Here is a 17,055-nt window from a genome sequence, read left to right on the forward strand (position 1 = left end):
CCAAATCCATGTGTTGGGCTTAATTGCAAAGTAAAGGCATTAAGTCAAAACTTGATCCAATTATAGTATTGAAAGGTGGGGCTTTGGGGAAATTAGTGATTGGGTGATCAGGGCTGGGCTCCTGTGATTGAGTTCTAGTAGGTTTACAAAGAGAAAATGAGGGGACCAGTTGGTGGGATGGTGATTAATGTGGCTGGATCCCACATGGCTGTCTGGATGGTTCGAGTCCCAGATCTGGCTGCTTGAAAACCACACTGGACATGTTTGAATGTATGTCCAAAAATCACAAGAGAGAATGGAGGAAAAAGGACTGCAGCATAGTCACCGCCCCCTCCCCCCATGGGAAGACATTTCCCACTTTCTCTCTCTCTTCTCTCTCTCCCTTCCTCTCCCTCTCTGGAATTCTTAATGGCTTCTGAGTCCTTTGCAGAGGACTTGAGTCTCACTGCTAAAAATGAGAGAGGAAAAGGCAATGTAGTGGTACAGGTAGTAGGGGTGCTGCTGTGTGATGCTGGCTATTATATAGGAAGACTCTGGGTTTAGGTCCCAGATCAACCTCTACACACTGGGCACACACCTGATCTGGGCCAGCTGAGGCTGGGGTGGATTATGGCATAAAGACCCTGTTGAGAGTCTTTCTCTCTTTCTCAGGAAATTAATAAACTTTAATTAAAAAAAGATAACAAGAGGAAAACAAGAAAGAGGCTTTAAGAGATCAGAGGAAGTTTACTAGGACCATGTGGTAAACAGTGGAAGAACTATCTCATATTGAAAGCATAACTGAGGTTGGAGACTGCCATGGTTTGTTTCTGCTTCTCTTAATAAAATACTGGAGACTGGGTAGATTATAAATAAAAGAAATACATTTTTCACAGTTCTGGAGGTTGAGAAGTTGAAGATCAAGGTAGCAAAAAGTTTGGTGTCTGGTGAAGGCCTCTCTCTTCCTAGATGGTGCCTTGCTCCTGCACCCTACAGAGAGGTCAAATGCTGTGTCTTCACAGGACAGAAAAGCAGAGAGCACAAAGGGCCCAGGAGAGTTCCCTCCAGCCAGATTACAAGACACTGCTCTATTTGTGAGTTACTTAATCAGCTCCCCAAATCACCTCCCCAAAGGTTCTCTCTTAATATCACTACAAAAGGGATTACATTTTAACATATGAATTTTGGGAGGCATTCAAACCACAGCAGCTGGAGTGGTCTTTTGAGTGTGGTAACTATTAGGGCTAAAGAAAGAGAAGAAAGGGCAGATGCTCACATAGATATAAGAAGTAGAACTTTTTTCTGAGAAACTTAGTGGGAAAGTTAGACCAATATGACTTCTAGTCTTTGGGAATGTAGGTCTTCACAGTGTGTCTTGTGTTTGATTTAAAGTATTTCTGAAAAATCAGGCAGTCATGTTAGAACAGAATCACACAAATATATTACAAAGTCAATTTTTTTTAGCTCCTGAAATGTTTGGGTTCTTGGTCCTATATATAACTTCCTGCCCTTCAGAGAGGAGTCACATAGCAAGGATAGACACTGGCCTTATAAGAATCATAGGATGTAAACCAAGATATTCCTTAAACTTTAAATACAGCATAAAATGCCTCTGCTAATGACTTGAGCATTGTATTTCTTGGATCTGTGATCTCTTATTATTTTAACCTTTCAAAGCCAATAATTTTAAAGCATTCAATTCAAACTACTTTTATTGGCCTAGAAATGTTTTATTGCAGCTTGGCTGACATTTTCTTTTAATAATGTCATTAGCGCTACTTAGAAGTGAATTCTACTGGGGTATATAGTACTACCTTTGTTTCGAGAAAATATTATGATTTTGTGAGTACATGAAGAGAGTTCCATGTGAACAAACATTAGCACTATCTTTCTGATTCTTCACAAAGATCTTTCTAATGCTAGAGGCATGCTTACATTTTTATTAAGCATACATAGTTTGGTTTGGAAAAGGGCCTGGATTTAGATGTAGTTTTTCAGGATTATATTGAATTCTCATAACCTCTTTTAGAAAAGTCCAGCTTCAGAGTCAGGCTTAGTTAAAATCTCCGGGACAGCTGTACTGGCACAATGGTGGCATGAGGCTCTGCAAGACTGAAAGCCATGTGGATCCCAGGTTGACCAGTGCGTGCTGGGCACCTGTGGCTGGCTGAAGGACTGGGGATAGGGACTGAAGCACAAAACTCTGCAGGGGATGCTTGGCATCTTTTGTGGGTGGTCTGCTCTCTTTTTTTCTCTCTCTATTCCTCCACCTCAGAGATGACTAATTAGACTTTGGGGAAAAAAGAGAAATCTCTAGCACATAGTCTGTTCATATCCCTTATTTCTTTTGTAGGTAATTGTTGTTATGCTCACACTGGTGTTCAGTGGGTCGTTCTAATCAAATTAAAGCAGGCATCTGAAAATTTAGGCATCAGTTGTGTTTATTCATTAAGATTCTCACATTTTAAAAGGTGCAAAATAAGGAAAAGTGATTCTGCTTAACTTTGGAGAATCCTGAATGGATGGTCATAGACCGCAAGGATGATGCTGAGGAAATTATCTGTAGGGAAGTGGAAATATCCTATTAAAAAGACAAAAACAAAATAAGAACACAATTCCTTCATAGCAATTATTTTTTCTGAGTCTTTTGTTTCAAACTGCATTTCTTTGGCCTTTGGAAATGCCTTAGACTCTCCCTAGTTTCTTGGACCAAGTGCAGTCATTTTCAAGGTGTGGCCTCAAACATCAGCCCTAGGAACTTGTTAAAAATGTCAAGACTTGGGCCTCCCTCCAGACCTCCAGAACCAGAAACTTGATGAATGGTGACCATAATCTGTTTTAACTAGCCCTTCAGGTAGGTACTCCAATGTCCTGCTCTAAAGTTGGGGAACACCTGGCCTAGAGCAATCATTCTCCAGTGTTTGTGCACATCAGAATCCATTGGAGGGCTGCCTACTCATGAGTCCCTCACCCAGCCCCTGAGATTTGGAGGCAGTAAATCTAGAGAGGTGTGTAGGAACCTGTGTGTGTGTGTGTGTGTGTGTGTGTGTATGTGTGTGTGTACTTGTTAAATGAAATAAGTGATTTTGGCATAGTTGTTCTGTAGACCACAATTTGAGAAATTCTGGATCAAGTTGGCATGGAAGTGTTCAAAATGTTGGTATTTTTCCCCCCACACAATTTTTCTCCAGAACTTTTTTTTTTTTAGAGGTTTTTGCTATAGGGCACGTGTGCTCGCCAGACAGACAGAGAGAGACAGAGAGACAGAAAGCGAGAAATCACCCCCCAGGGGGGATGGCCATGCCGCAATCCCTTCTCCTCAATTCTCCTCTCAGATCTTGGGCATGCACACACACGTGCCCAGCGTGATTTTTAAGCCACCAAGTCTGGGATGCGAACTGCGGTCGACTACGTGGGAGTCCAGCAACATAGCCATTATGCTAACTGCTGGTCCCCTCCATAACTTTTGAACTCTGACTTAACAAATATCTGTAACTCTCACGTAAACTCCTGCTTAGGGATGCAGGTTCCCTCATCCCAGTTCCATATTGACCCAGAGCTCTGTGTGCTTCAGGTGTGAGGCTTTACATGCTCTGCTGGGGCAGTGTGTGAGTTTCGGCGCAGACACGTGCTACAGAGAAGTGGCATAATCTGTACCTTCAAAGGATTTGATGTATTAATAGATGTTTGGCCACAAGTGAAGACCTAGATTTCTTTCCCCCCTAAAACGAAACCTGGAAGAAGACCACTTTGGGAATGGGGGTTCGACCCTTGTACATCCTGTCATGGGACTATCCTACTCTAAGCAAGGTGACCTTTAAAGCTAGTTATTGATTTAGTATGCAAAGTGTGTATAAATATACCTAATGATGCGCAATCAGACAAGCACTTTATTTCTTTTCTATATTGAACCTGTTATAGATTATTGAGGGAAATATATATATATACATATATATATATATATATATGCATATATGTAATTTAGAGAGAGGTTTTGCTATAGGGCATGTGTGCTCAGCACAGAGAGACAGAGAGACAGAATGCGAGAAATCACTCCCTAGGGGGGATGGCCATTCTACAATCTCTTCTCCTCCATTCTCCTCTTAATATTTTGGGCATACATGCACACATGCCTGATGTGAGTTTTAAGACACTGGGTCCAGGACTTGAACTGAGCTGATTAGGTGGGAGTCCAGTGATGTAACCATTACACTATCTGTTGGTCTCGAAAAAAGTTTTTAATGCAAAAGGTAAAGTTCATGATATAAATAAAGGGTATTAAATAAAGGGTATTAATTTTAACTTGATGAAATTGGTCATATATTTTCTGCCAGGCATCAAGAACAAATTAATGAATCATTAGCATTACTTTCTTTTCACTTTATTTCTTTTTATCATTATTGGACACTTAACATAATTGATACTGCATTTCCACTTATGTAATGATAATAAATTACCTTTAAATATTCTTACTTCAGTAAAATGAGTGAGTTAATTTAAAAGAAAGTGTTAAGTAAACATTAGTGCAGATGGCAATGTTCCAAAGATGGCACACAAATTATCTAAATTTGGGAAAGTATGACCCACAATGTTATTTTTATGAGTTTAGCATAGTCCATTTTACCACATTTCTAAAGTTGAGCTTTTCATTTGTTTTTTGTTATCAATGATGCTTTAAAGAACTCCTTGGATCTAAACATTGTTCTTATCCATGATGCTTAGAAGAAGCATCAGGCATGGAGAATTCACAGACATGGAATTGTTGGTTAGAAGAGTGATAATTATTTTATTTTAAGGTTGGAAACTAGTGCTCATTAGCCATTTCTCTTAGTTTTTATGAAGACATTTAGGAAGGTGGTGAGGCAGTTTTCATGATCCGTGGGAATTATTTCTTCATTATTACTCTAAGTGTTGCTTAATGCAGTTGCCTTTAAGTGTGTTCTGGGATCGAATGATCAACCCTCCCACCTGGGGAAGGCTTAAGGAGGGGATGAGTCTGGTTGGGAGATCTGGACTACAGTTGTTAGCCTTGCCACTTAATTAGCTTTATGTCTTGTGCAAGTCACTACCTCTCTTCTATAATTTTCTCATCCATAAAATTGTACTAAAAATAAATAACACATTATTTACCTCACTGTGTTGTGAAGATTAAGAGATATGTGTGGAAATGCTAAAACATGAAATAAAATGTTAGTTGCTGGTATTATAAATACACAATGTATGTTCCCTCTTTAGAGTTTCTGAAAGCACAGTACTCTGACTTTACAGAGATATGATACTGCTGCAAAGCAGATCGTTTCTTAGTACCAAAAGGGATTGGTGTCTAGGAAAAGTGAAGGTTATGAGGGAAAAGAAGTAAATTCTAGTCAGAATCTATTTCTTCACTTATTCCTGCCCCCTCTTCAACAAATGCTGGAACCTGATGTCACATGCAGTCAACATAATTCTGAGCTTTTATTTCAGTTGTGTTGCTTATCTTCAAATCTCAGTGAAAACACTGGCGACTCAGAAGTCACGGTACTTGTTAATCTTGAATTGGTCTGGTGGCTCAGGATTTCTGAGTCTGGACTAGGACAAGAGCCAACTATTCTTGGCACCTATGCTTGCCGGGAAAAACACATGATCTTCATGGAGACTCCGCTCTCTTCCCATAATGCATGTAATCAGAATGGTCTCTGGTCATGGGTGGATTCAGGTAGTGAAAACTGTGACATCGACAAGATCCAGAGGCTAGCACAGGGTGTGAGTACAGTGTGGTGAAAGGGGTAGAAAGTAGCACTGAGAGAACCTGGGCTCTTGTTAGCTCTGCTACCTCATAATTTCCTTATCTATAAAATAAAGGAATTAGATAGAATCTGGTCAGTAGAGGCCTCCACGGTCTCTCTGTATGGTAAGATTCCATAATTCTCTGGGTCAGTTTATGACCTGCCAGGACATTCTTCCTTAAGATTTCCAATAAGGTTTTGATGGAGCAAATGGAAATTAAGGGATCTTACTTCCTTAACCTCCCACTATGGGCAAGAAAGGAAGTGCTGTCCAGGAAGGTCTCAGTTGAACCATAGAGAGGCACAAGGATTCCACTCTGTGACATCACAATATACAGTCCAGGCTCGACTACAACGACTACAACAACGCCTGAGAAGGAGAAGTAACAGGCAGTTTAGATACTGATAGCATAGAGGTGGAACACTGCCTGAAGGAGCTAGAAGGGGTCGTCAGCCATGCTTCTGGTGCAGGTATGTGACCTTTGCTAAGCTCAGAACATGATTGGCTGGTGTGTGTCTAAAGGAAAAGGAGAAAAGGACTTCAAAGTGAACGTGTCTACACACAGAGACTATGCCGCAGCTCCTCTAGGGCAATGTATAGTAGGAGAAAGGCCAGAGGCCATTCCATCAGGAGCTGAGCTGGGGCACCTCATCCCGACAACCAGGCTTTTTGTCATGGAGCCATTTCCAAGGCTGTTATCAGCTCACTGTCCTCTCCTTCAACTACTGGGAAAATGCAAAAGACACAAGTACCTCAAGAGGTCGATTGGAAATTACTTGAGAGTAGTCCACATTTGTTTCCTAGTGATATTCTGCTATCTAAATGTTTTTTCTCTTTTTAACAGGGAAGAGCAAACAGAACAAAAACTAGCTGAAAGAAGTATTTTAATAGATAATACTACAAAAAGATATGAAAATAATAAAAAGAAAGAAGAAAAAATACATTATGGGTTAGCAACCAGGGTTTACTCTTAAGTTTTGAAAATTTCAGGGCTTAAGAGGCCAAAGGCCACCTCCTCTATGCAGTGAAAGAGAAGGGCCTTATGGCTGGGAAGTAAAACAGCTCAGCTGGAACCACCCACAGCTCCTCCCCCTCTTAGGAACTCAGGCCAGTGAAATCATCGCTGGGGAAGCAGACAGTTCTGTTTTCTTTACTTTGCCTCAGGGTTTTGGCTTCTGAACTATTTGTTTCTTCCTGAAGTCTCAGGTCCCTTAGAGGCTCTGAGTGATGGCAAATAGCTGTTCTGTTTACCAGTAGGGTGGAGTGCAGGGTGGGTGCCAGGCCCTGACTCACCCCCTTAGGACTCCTCTGGTCTCAACACATTGGGACTCTGCTTCGGTAGTGCTGGGGCAGACACGCTGAGATTTGCCTGCAAGACAGGAGTTTGACACTTCCTCACTAGGGTTCTGACAGGTACATCAGCTCCCCACAGGAGACCCCAAGGGCAGCAGGGGAGGAGGGAATTGAATCTCTTCTACTGGATGTGATTTTCATACTCCTTTGGCCTGACACAGGAAGAATCGCTATTTCACAATAGTAAGGCCAACACTCACACTCTTTAAAAGTCATGACCAAAAGTACATAAAACATTCAGAGACCAGATAAAATGTACTTGCACGTTAACTTTATAGCACACATGCAACTTCAATCTAAAGAAGTCACTAAGGTTTTCATAATTAGGTTATGAACCAACATCTTAAGACCTTGAAAATTAAAATCTCATTGACCCAGTTTTAGACTTCATTTTATAGTCATTGAAAACTAAGTTTAGGCTTAACCTAAAATAATATCCACAAAACACAGAATGTTCTAACTCATCCACATTTACGTTTATTGATTGTAATGTTCTCTGACCGTTGTGTTAGTCACATACCACAGACATTTAGAATAAGGAACTAAGGGATCATCCTTGCCAGCTTCATTTCCAGAGCAGATACCAGCAACAAAGAAGTCAAGTGTCTTAGCTAAAGGCATCAAGCTAGTTAGTGCCATCAAGCTCTCAGCCCAGTGGTCTCTCCTATACTTTCTGCTCCCAACATGCATTTTAATTAATTTATAGGTTCGCATTTGAATGAACTCATTTTATATCCAAGTTAGAATATTAAATAATGAGGAAACCGCATTTTATCACCCCAGTGTGGTTATTGTGGTGATATTCACCATAGCCCCCACCCCCTTGCCTCTGCAGTGCCAAATACAAAAAGCTATGGCCAAGGTCAAGAAAAGACACCAAGACTTTGTCCAAAAAGCTGGCATAATAATGAAAATAAATCCAGAAAAATCAAATTTACAGGCTACTGCACCTTGAGATGTGATTAGAAGTCCACGGGGCCAGCAGGTGGTGTGGTGGTTGAGGTGCTGGATTTCCACATGGCCGACTACAGTTTGAGTCCTGGAATGGTGGCTTGAAGGTAGCTCCGGGCACATGTGCATGTGTGCCCAATATCCCAAGAGGAGAATGGAAGAGAAGAGATTGTGGCATGGCCATCCCCCTGGGGGACAATTTTTCACTTTCCCTTTCTCTGTCTCTTTCTGTTTCTCTCTGGTGAGCACCCTCACCCTATGGCAAAAACCTAAAACAAGACAACAAAAAAAGTAGTCCATTAAAAAAAGCATTTATATAACTCAAAACCTTTTTATTTTATAATAGTCTTTCTATGGCCTTGCCTAGTGTAAATCATGCTTTGCTTATGAGCATGCAGTGTATGTGTGTGTATACTCTGTGAACGTACATGTGAGTAAACATTTTATTGGTAGGGGCTGTTGCATCTATCCCAGGAAACTGACCTACCCTGGTTACCTAACATCCTTCCTATATGAGCTTTCTCTGACTTACCCCATGAGTTCCTATTTCATTTGGAATGATCTCAATAACATAGAGGCCTCTTTAGACTCCTCCAGGGTTTGTTTTAGGAAGAGCTGTGTATGTCTTGTATCCCAATTCATCTGTGGGTTCAAGCCCAAACACTCCCTGGACACAGGTACTTAGAGTGTTTCTGACTGATTTATTACAAATAAGCTCAAAGATCCAAATTCTGAAAGAAAATGAAATTAAGAATAGTTTAATACAGATCTAATTTTCATAGGCATCACCTTCATCGTTAGCCTTAGAAAAACCTAATAAGGGACCAGAGATGGTGTAACAACTATGTCGCTGGACTCCCACATGGCCAAGCATGGTTCGAGTCCTAGACCTGGAGGCTTAGAACTCATGCTGGGTGTGTGTGTGTGTGTGTGTGTGTGTGTGTGTGTGTGTGAGTGCCCTAAATTCCAAGAGGAGAAGGGGATGGTGTGGCCATCCCCCCTGGAGGGGTTGATTTTTTGCTTTCTGTCTCTCTATCTTTTCTGTCTCTCTGGTGAGCACATGTACCCTATAGCAAGCAACTTTATTTAAAAAAAAAAAAAAAAGAAAGACCTAATGAATATTTTCTGGGCTATTAGATAGTCTTCTAGCCAGCTAAGAATCTTCTATGTTGCTGATTTTCCTCACAAAGTATCTTTAATAAAAGAAAATTATGAAATGAAAGAACATTCTATCATGGCACAGGATTTAAATAGGGCTGTGGTAATATCTTTTAGTTTCCATATTAATTTCCAAAGTTGTGTAATAGATTGAGTAATTTTGCACACATAGCAGCATAAAACTGCAGGAGAAACTCGTGGTGAAAAATGAAGGGATAAAAGGAGTCCTAGTTTCAGGTTCTTCTTTGTGGTTTTGAAATCTCAAATCTCTCCAGTAAACTGAAACAAGGCTATGCTGGCTATGCCAAGTGAACTTTTGAAATGTTTTCCTTTAACCTTCCTGAGAAGACGTAGTCTGACAAGTCTTATTGAAGAGAAAAAAAAGGAAATGAAAATCACCTTTCCAGAGGTCCTGAGACATTAGACTCTCTCTCTTGCCACCATCTGGGCTGACTTGGCATCTGGTCACACCTGGATTTCTGACACATGAAAGACACTCCCCTTTATCTCAGCCCAGCCCTCATGCCCACTCTCTTAAGAATTGTGCAAGAGGCCTTTGTAACTCAAGGTCTGTGAAGTCTTCAAAGGAATGTGACCCAGAGCTGATGGGCATCGGTGCCACCAGAGCTGCCAAGAACTCCACTGCGATTTACCCCAGGCCTTGTGGGAACCTCAGAAAAGGAAAGGTATGCTCTAAAATGAGTGGGGAAATCGAGTTCTTGGTAGAATTGAGAAGCAAGTTTCCCCTCTCATCTTTGGCAACCTCCAGAGGCATGCTTCATGCTGGTCCCAAGAGCAGGCCCTGATCCACTTTAGAACCATTCCTTTTCCTACTCCTTATTGTGTCCCCTACTGAAAGCTATGACCTGTTGGCCCTATTTTTCCAGTGTCCTAGACAGCTTGGAGGTGATCCTGGTGGGGGATTCTGTATGAAATAGTGATATAGATGGTTGAGTACCAGGTGGTGGTCGCAAGACAGCCAGAGAAATCTTTGTAGTCAGAGGCCTATTGGAACTCATCAACTCATAGCACAAAACCACCTTTCTACCCTCTGCAGCATTAAAAGCACATAATGTGGTTACTGTGGTTAATCTAGGTTGAGCATCCCTAATCTAAAAATCTAAAATCCGAAATGCTCCAGAATTGGAAACATTTGGAGCACCTGCCTGACACTGTAAGTGGAAAATTCCATACCTTACTCTTCATGTAACAAGTCAAGTCAAAATTCAGGCACATGAGACAATTTATTCAGCATCCCAAAGGGAGATCAGACCCTCCTAGCCCCCGTTACCTGTGATATATGTTTTCCAGGGACGCCCAGATTCCCCAACAAGAGCACGTCCACAGAAGATCAGAAAATGGCACACATGCAGGTCAGATACAACAATGGCAGGTTCCCTGTGATGTCTGAATACATAAATGAATTTTGTGTTTAGACTTGGGTCTATCCTTGAGATGTCTCATTTGTATATACAAATATTCCAAAGTTCAAAAAAATCTAGAACACTTCTGGCCCCAAGCATTTTTACTCAACCTGTCCTTGGGTTGTCCCTCCTCTTCCGCCTGGGGAAAATGTCATGGCCTAAGTCATGAATACCCTTCTTTTAAGTTACCCAAACTTCATGATGACCATGAAAATGGAACTCTAATACAAAGGTTAAGACTGACCTTCAGTCTTGCTATCTGGGGACTGTTTTGTACTACTGAATATAATTAACTGTAAATTCAAGTTCAGTATTTTATTGGGTCATCAGAAATCATGACATATTTTTCTGTTTTTCTACATAAAAATGCATCACAACTTCTCTGACAAACTACAGGTAATTCCAGGAAAACAGATTTGTTAGAGAGTTGAAAAGATAACTGGCTTGGCAATTTGGACACCAGTATTTTTCTCCTTAAAAGAGGAAAAGCCCCCTTTTTAAATGGCCCTTTGTATGTTGGGCACTGATACTGTCTCACTGCCCAAACTAACATGTTATCATGTCCTGTTGTACCATGTTCTTTCAAGGAAGTTCTTTTCCATTCTTCTTTCTAATATGTATTTTTAAAATAAATTTTTTCCATTACGAAGACATACAGAGAGACAGTGCCCCCAAAATTGTCTTGACATTGCAATCCACCCTCAGATTCAGATTCAGGGGCACATGTATGCCCAGCATATTCAGGGAGGCCTCCAGACATGAACATGGAACCCTCCCATGGGAGTCAGGCCCACAGAGTATTATGTTTTACATCTGTGACACCATTTCCCTCCCCTTCCCAATTCTCCTTTGTAGGCCAAATGAATTCAGTGTCAGTTTCAATTTTTATTTTTTGAAAACTTAATATGTACCTGGCACTGTGAACAACAGTGGAATGAAATGTTTGGCATTAATTGGGCCCTTTAGGAGTTAAAAACTTCAGGAGACAAGACATACACTTGTAAAGAGTTCAAAAGCAAAGAAGGAACTACATAACCATGTGTAAAATGTGCACATGATGGACTTCAAGCTCTGCACAACTCGGTGGTGAAGAGGTGAAGTTATCTATCTAGAGGGTTCAGGTTGCTCATCATGGCAGTATTAGTGCTTGGTTGGGGGACTCTTGTGGTGGGGGTTGGTTGGGAAACAAATTATAACTGACTGACAGAAGCTAGGGCAAAAAACCCACAATTTTTCAGTGAAAATTTTGGCTCTCGCACAACAGGTCATCTCCCACTCACGGACCTTATGTCCAATCTCTCTGTGCTTTTACAACTCCTCATTTGCATGCAAAGCAAGGAATTCATATCCCTTCTTTGGAATATGGAAAACAGGAATTATGAAACTGTACCTGCACCAGGAAGAATAAAATGAACTCTCACAGGTGGTTTCTGTGAAAGGCCCTGCATATCATAACCAGGGCTGAGTCCTATTTAAATTATACAAATAGACTTTCTGAACTTACACCCTAAAGTCAACATATTCCAGATCTAATTCATTGTTTTCCCCGAAACTGGCTCCCCTTTCATGATTCCCATCTCAACCAACGACCTCATCTTATTCCCAATTACCCAGGCAAGAAGCTCAAGTTCTCTTGGTTTCCTGGGTCTGTCTGTCTGTCTGTCTCTCTCTCTCTCTCCTCCCTTGTACCAGATAATCAAGCCCAGGCGGTTATATCCCCACATCTTTTGAATCCATCACTTTATACCAGTGCTGCCAGCTGCCATCCTTGTCAGGTTCTCACCTTCTTCCACTGTGATCCCTCCTCTCCCCAGTCTCATTATGTTAAACTTTTCTAAAACATAAATTAGACACTGTCACTTCCCAGTTTAAATATGTTTCACATTTGCCATACTGCTTACAAAACAAAGACTAACCTTGACTTTAAGGACTCTTTACCTTCTTGAGTTACTTTAGGCTATACCTTTCTCCTCAGCCCCTGTTAAAAAAAACCCACTCCTGTGCACAGAAATCCTCTTCTTTCTGTTTTCCAGCCTTCCTGTACTTCCCTGTACTTGCCTCCATAGTCTTACTCATGCAATTTCTTCAGCCCTTCTAGAGTTGGACTGCTAATGTGGCATCCTCCAGAATTCCTGCCTCTAGGGGGCCACTGCTTCTCTTTACTTTCTACCTCAATTATTTATGACATTCTTACGAATTATGATCTTTATGCTGAGAAGTGAGCCTTGTGTAGTTGAAAAACCAGAATGAAGGGAGTAGAACAATGTTTTAAGACAGGGAATAGCATGTGTAAAGACTCAGGAGAGAGAGAACAGCATGTTCGAGGAACTGAACAGTGTATAATAGTTACAGAAATTGAGTACTAGCAGAGTGGAAAAAGTACTGTTGACTCCTAACAATGCAGAGGTCAGGAGCAATGACCTTCTGAACAGTCAAAATTTGCATATAATGTCTGGCTCCCCCAGAATTTAGCTCCTGATAGCCTACATTTTTTTATGGAAAACCTTACTGATAACTAAGCAGTTGATTAATCTGCATTTTATATGTCACACTATTGGGTAGTCAGAAAAGTTTTGATGTGTTTTTGCATAGAAAAACATAGCAAAATATGTCATGAATTTTCAGACAACCCAGTATTATATACTGCATTCTTAATATGAGTAAACTAGAGAGAAATGTTATTAAGAAAATTATAAGGAAGAGGCAGGTAGGTGGTGTGGTGGTTGAGGCTCTGGACTCCCACATGGCCAACCATGGTTTATGTCCCAAACCTGGTGGCTTGCTTTCTCACTTTCTCTCTCTATTTCTCTCTCTGATAACATTAAAATAAATGAATAAGTAAGTAAAATGAAATAATTATAAAAATATCTTAGGGGGACCAGCAAATGGAGTAATGACTATGTTGCTGGACTCTCATGTAGTTTACCATGGTTCGAGTCCCGGACCCAGTGGCTTAAAATTCACACTGGGCGCGCATGTGTGCATGCCCAAGATCCCAAGAGGAGAGTTGAGGAGAAGGGATTATGGTGTGGTCGTCCCCCTTGGGGGGTGATTTCTTGCTTTCTGTCTCTCTGTCTTTCTGGTGAGCGCACATGCCCTATAGCAAAAACCTCTCTAAAAAACAAACAAACAAAACTTATTAAAAAGAAAATCATAAGGAAAAGAAAACACATTTATGGTACTGTATTTTCCAATATATTTATTGAAAAAACTCCATGTGTAGTGGACCTATGCAGTACAAACCTATGCTGTTCAAGTTCAACTGCAGTAAGAGATGGCACTGGAGAAAGGCAAGAGCCAAGTTTGATGGGCTGCACTGCTAAGGTGCTAAGTTTTTAGCTTAAGCTCAAAGGGCAGGTTATAAGCTGGGCAATGATGGAACAATATTTGAATTTCTTAGAAATAGGATGCTTGTGGGAATGAATGGGAGTAGAAAAGGACGTGAGAGAAAGCTATTGGTCAGGGCTTAATATCCTTGCTCAAGGGTAGTGACAGGGGAAAGAGAGAAGGCATGAACCTCAGAGAGCTTTAGGAAGGAGAACCAGAGTGCTGGCCAGTGATCCAGCAGTGACACAACTGGACCCACATAGACCCACAAACCAGCCTCTCCTTGAACACCTTTCCTCCTCCTCCAGTGGTCTTCATTCTTTCCCTGCCTTTCTGTGGCATGCTCTTGCTGTATGAACCACAGACAGGGGAAAGAGAGAAGGCATGAACCTCAGAGAGCTTTAGGAAGGAGAACCAGAGTGCTGGCCAGTGATCCAGCAGTGACACAACTGGACCCACATAGACCCACAAACCAGCCTCTCCTTGAACACCTTTCCTCCTCCTCCAGTGGTCTTCATTCTTTCCCTGCCTTTCTGTGGCATGCTCTTGCTGTATGAACCACGTGAGGCAGCTCGTACTCTCCTTTCTTGAACATGGAATCTCAATCTCAGTGTGACAGCTTTCTCCTCGGTCCATGCTTGTGGAAGACCCTTGACACCTCTACAGGCGATGAGTGAGGCAACCATTGAATGCTTTCTTCACCTTCTTTAGCACAGTCAGATTTGCATTTCAATGATTTCATCACAGTTAAGGATTAATAAAATTATAGTGCAAATAATATAAATCTTAAATTTTAGGGAGTTTTGCTAATATAATATACTTAACATAAACCTAAAATGCCTTTCCCAGAGGGGTTAGGGTAGTAATATTGTCTCTCTCTCTCTCACAAACACACACACACACACAATTGTTATAAATGCTGGTTTTAGCAGAACTAGTATGTCCTCTGAAAAGTACATGTATTGCAAGTGCTATTTAAGCCATTATTGATATCACATTCCCCCCCTTGAACAACATAATTTCAATCAGCTTAATATATAGACATCATTTCTTGTTTAGATTTAAGATTACTTTTTTTAGAAAAAGTACCTATTGTAGTAGTCAGGATTCTTCAGACAGCCTATATATATTGGCTCATGTGATTATGGAGGCTGTTAAGTCCCAAGATATATGTGCAACAGGAATATGTAGTCAAGTCTGACAGCAGGAAGCATACAGTGTCTAGCTTAAGGCAGGAGGAAATTCTCTCTCAGCTGAGGGGGAAAAGGGAGAAATCAATCTTTCTGTTCTGTCCAGGCATTCAACTGATTGGATGAAGGCAATCCATATCAAGGAGGGCAATCTACTTAGTCTGCTGATTCAAATATTAATCTCATTCAAAACATCTCCACATACGTACCCAGAATAATGCTTGGTCAAATGACTGGGCACCCTACAGCCCAGTCAGGTTGACATATGAAATTAACCACCATACCTACTATGTCACTAGCTATTTAATCTCACTTAATTGCCACAAAGACCCCATGTGGTAAGTATTCTTAATCCCATTTGCTCAACACTGTTTTCTTATTAAGTGTTTACACATTTTAGAGATAAGAAAACTGAGGTCCAAAGAATCGAAGTAACTCATTTAAGACATCCTGCCAGTAAATGGCAGAGCCAGGATTCCGACCCAGGTCTAATGACTCAGGTACGCTTAACCAGCATGGTCACTGCCTCCCAGTTTTGTGCTGTGTTCCCCACATGCCCTAGGCATCTGTTGGGATGACAGGGCATTAGCTTCTCTTGGGAGTTAGCTATTACTAAAAGCTCAGGGGCAGCAGAGGGCAGGGTGAACTCTGTCTCATCTTCACATCTGAACATGTTGAACTTGAGTGCAACTTGGAGTACCAGGAGGTTTCCACTTTCTTTTCCTTTGAGGTGATCCATAGAATACTAACAGTCGCTACTATTTATTGAGAGTTACATACTTGTGCTATGCATGGATTCTATTGTTTAATGTCATAACAGGCCTGTGTACTTCCTACCATGTCATTCTGCCTTGAAACAGGAAGAGGCTGGTTACCTTACAGCTGCCAAAGGCGGGGACTGTGGCATCTCTTAAACCGCTGCTCTCAGAGCCATTAAGACTGTTCCAGTTAGTCTTGAATGTCCCCAAGGGCCAGTCCAATCCTGTTCCACCCCTCCTCAAAATCTGCCCATAAATCTAGCTTAAAACGCACATGAATCAATAAATCTGCAGGTGTGTGCTGTCTGCTGATTCACCCATGGAACAGGCCTGGGCTTTCCCTTCATTTAGTTAGCTCCTCACTCTCTGACACTTCGCTGCTCCTCATTTTCCATTTCCACCAGCACTTTAAGGAAATGTAGTCCAGTAGTAAATTATTTTTGTTTGTTTGTTTGTTTTAGAGAGATTTGTGCTATAGGGCATGTGCTCTCCCTGGAGAGACAGAGAGAGAGAGAGAGAGAGAGAGAGAGACAGAGAGACACAAAAAGAGAAATCACCCTGCAGGCAGAATGACCACGCTGCAATCCCTTCTCTTCCATTCTCCTCTTGAGATTTTGGGCACAACACACATACACCCAGTGTGAGTTTTAAGCCACCAAGTGTGGGACTTGAACCACGATTGACTACATGGGAATCCAGAGACAAAACTATTATGCCATCTGCGTAAATTCTACCATAAACCCCTAATTCAACCTGGTGTAAGGGCACTGCTTTGTCTTCTGCTCCCCATAGCTCTCTGGGTGCCCTCTGGAGCCCCCTTCATCCTGACAACATGAACAGTCTTTACAGCAAGGCCACGACCCTTGTGGCTGCAGCAAACCTCTTACTTTACAGAGGAAGAATCCGAGACTCAGGAGGACATGTGCCTTACCCAAGTCTACACAGAAAGAAGCCACAGCTTGTGCTTCTGGTGTTTCCCCGTTGATATTGGGTCTGACAGGATGGGGTGAAGATAGTCACTGGCCCCACCTATTACAGGTCAGTCAATGAGCAGGACATCCCAAGGCAAAGTTTGTGGGAAGGCACGCAGGTTGCCCTGACCACATGAAAGGACCGCACCTGCTTCCCACATCTGCCTCCATCTGCGAT

The 17,055-nt window shown here is 41.6% G+C and overlaps 1 protein-coding gene across 2 annotated transcripts in view; it reads left to right on the forward strand.

The window, feature by feature from the left end:
• Positions 1-6,061: 6,061 nt before the first annotated feature.
• The window catches only part of DNAJC5B (DnaJ heat shock protein family (Hsp40) member C5 beta), a 96,651-nt gene continuing 85,657 nt past the window's right edge, over positions 6,062-17,055 (forward strand). Inside the window, exons 1-2 of one of the 2 annotated variants that reach the window (XM_006150438.1) lie at positions 6,062-6,215; positions 10,519-10,580. The gene's annotated coding sequence lies outside the window, so the exon portion shown is untranslated. The remainder of the gene's footprint in view (positions 6,216-10,518; positions 10,581-17,055) is intronic. The other variant, XM_006150437.1, reaches the window with a different exon arrangement.

This window comes from Tupaia chinensis, unplaced genomic scaffold (assembly GCF_000334495.1).
Source record: "Tupaia chinensis unplaced genomic scaffold, TupChi_1.0 Scaffold000288_2, whole genome shotgun sequence".
NCBI classification, from domain to species: Eukaryota; Metazoa; Chordata; class Mammalia; order Scandentia; family Tupaiidae; genus Tupaia; species Tupaia belangeri.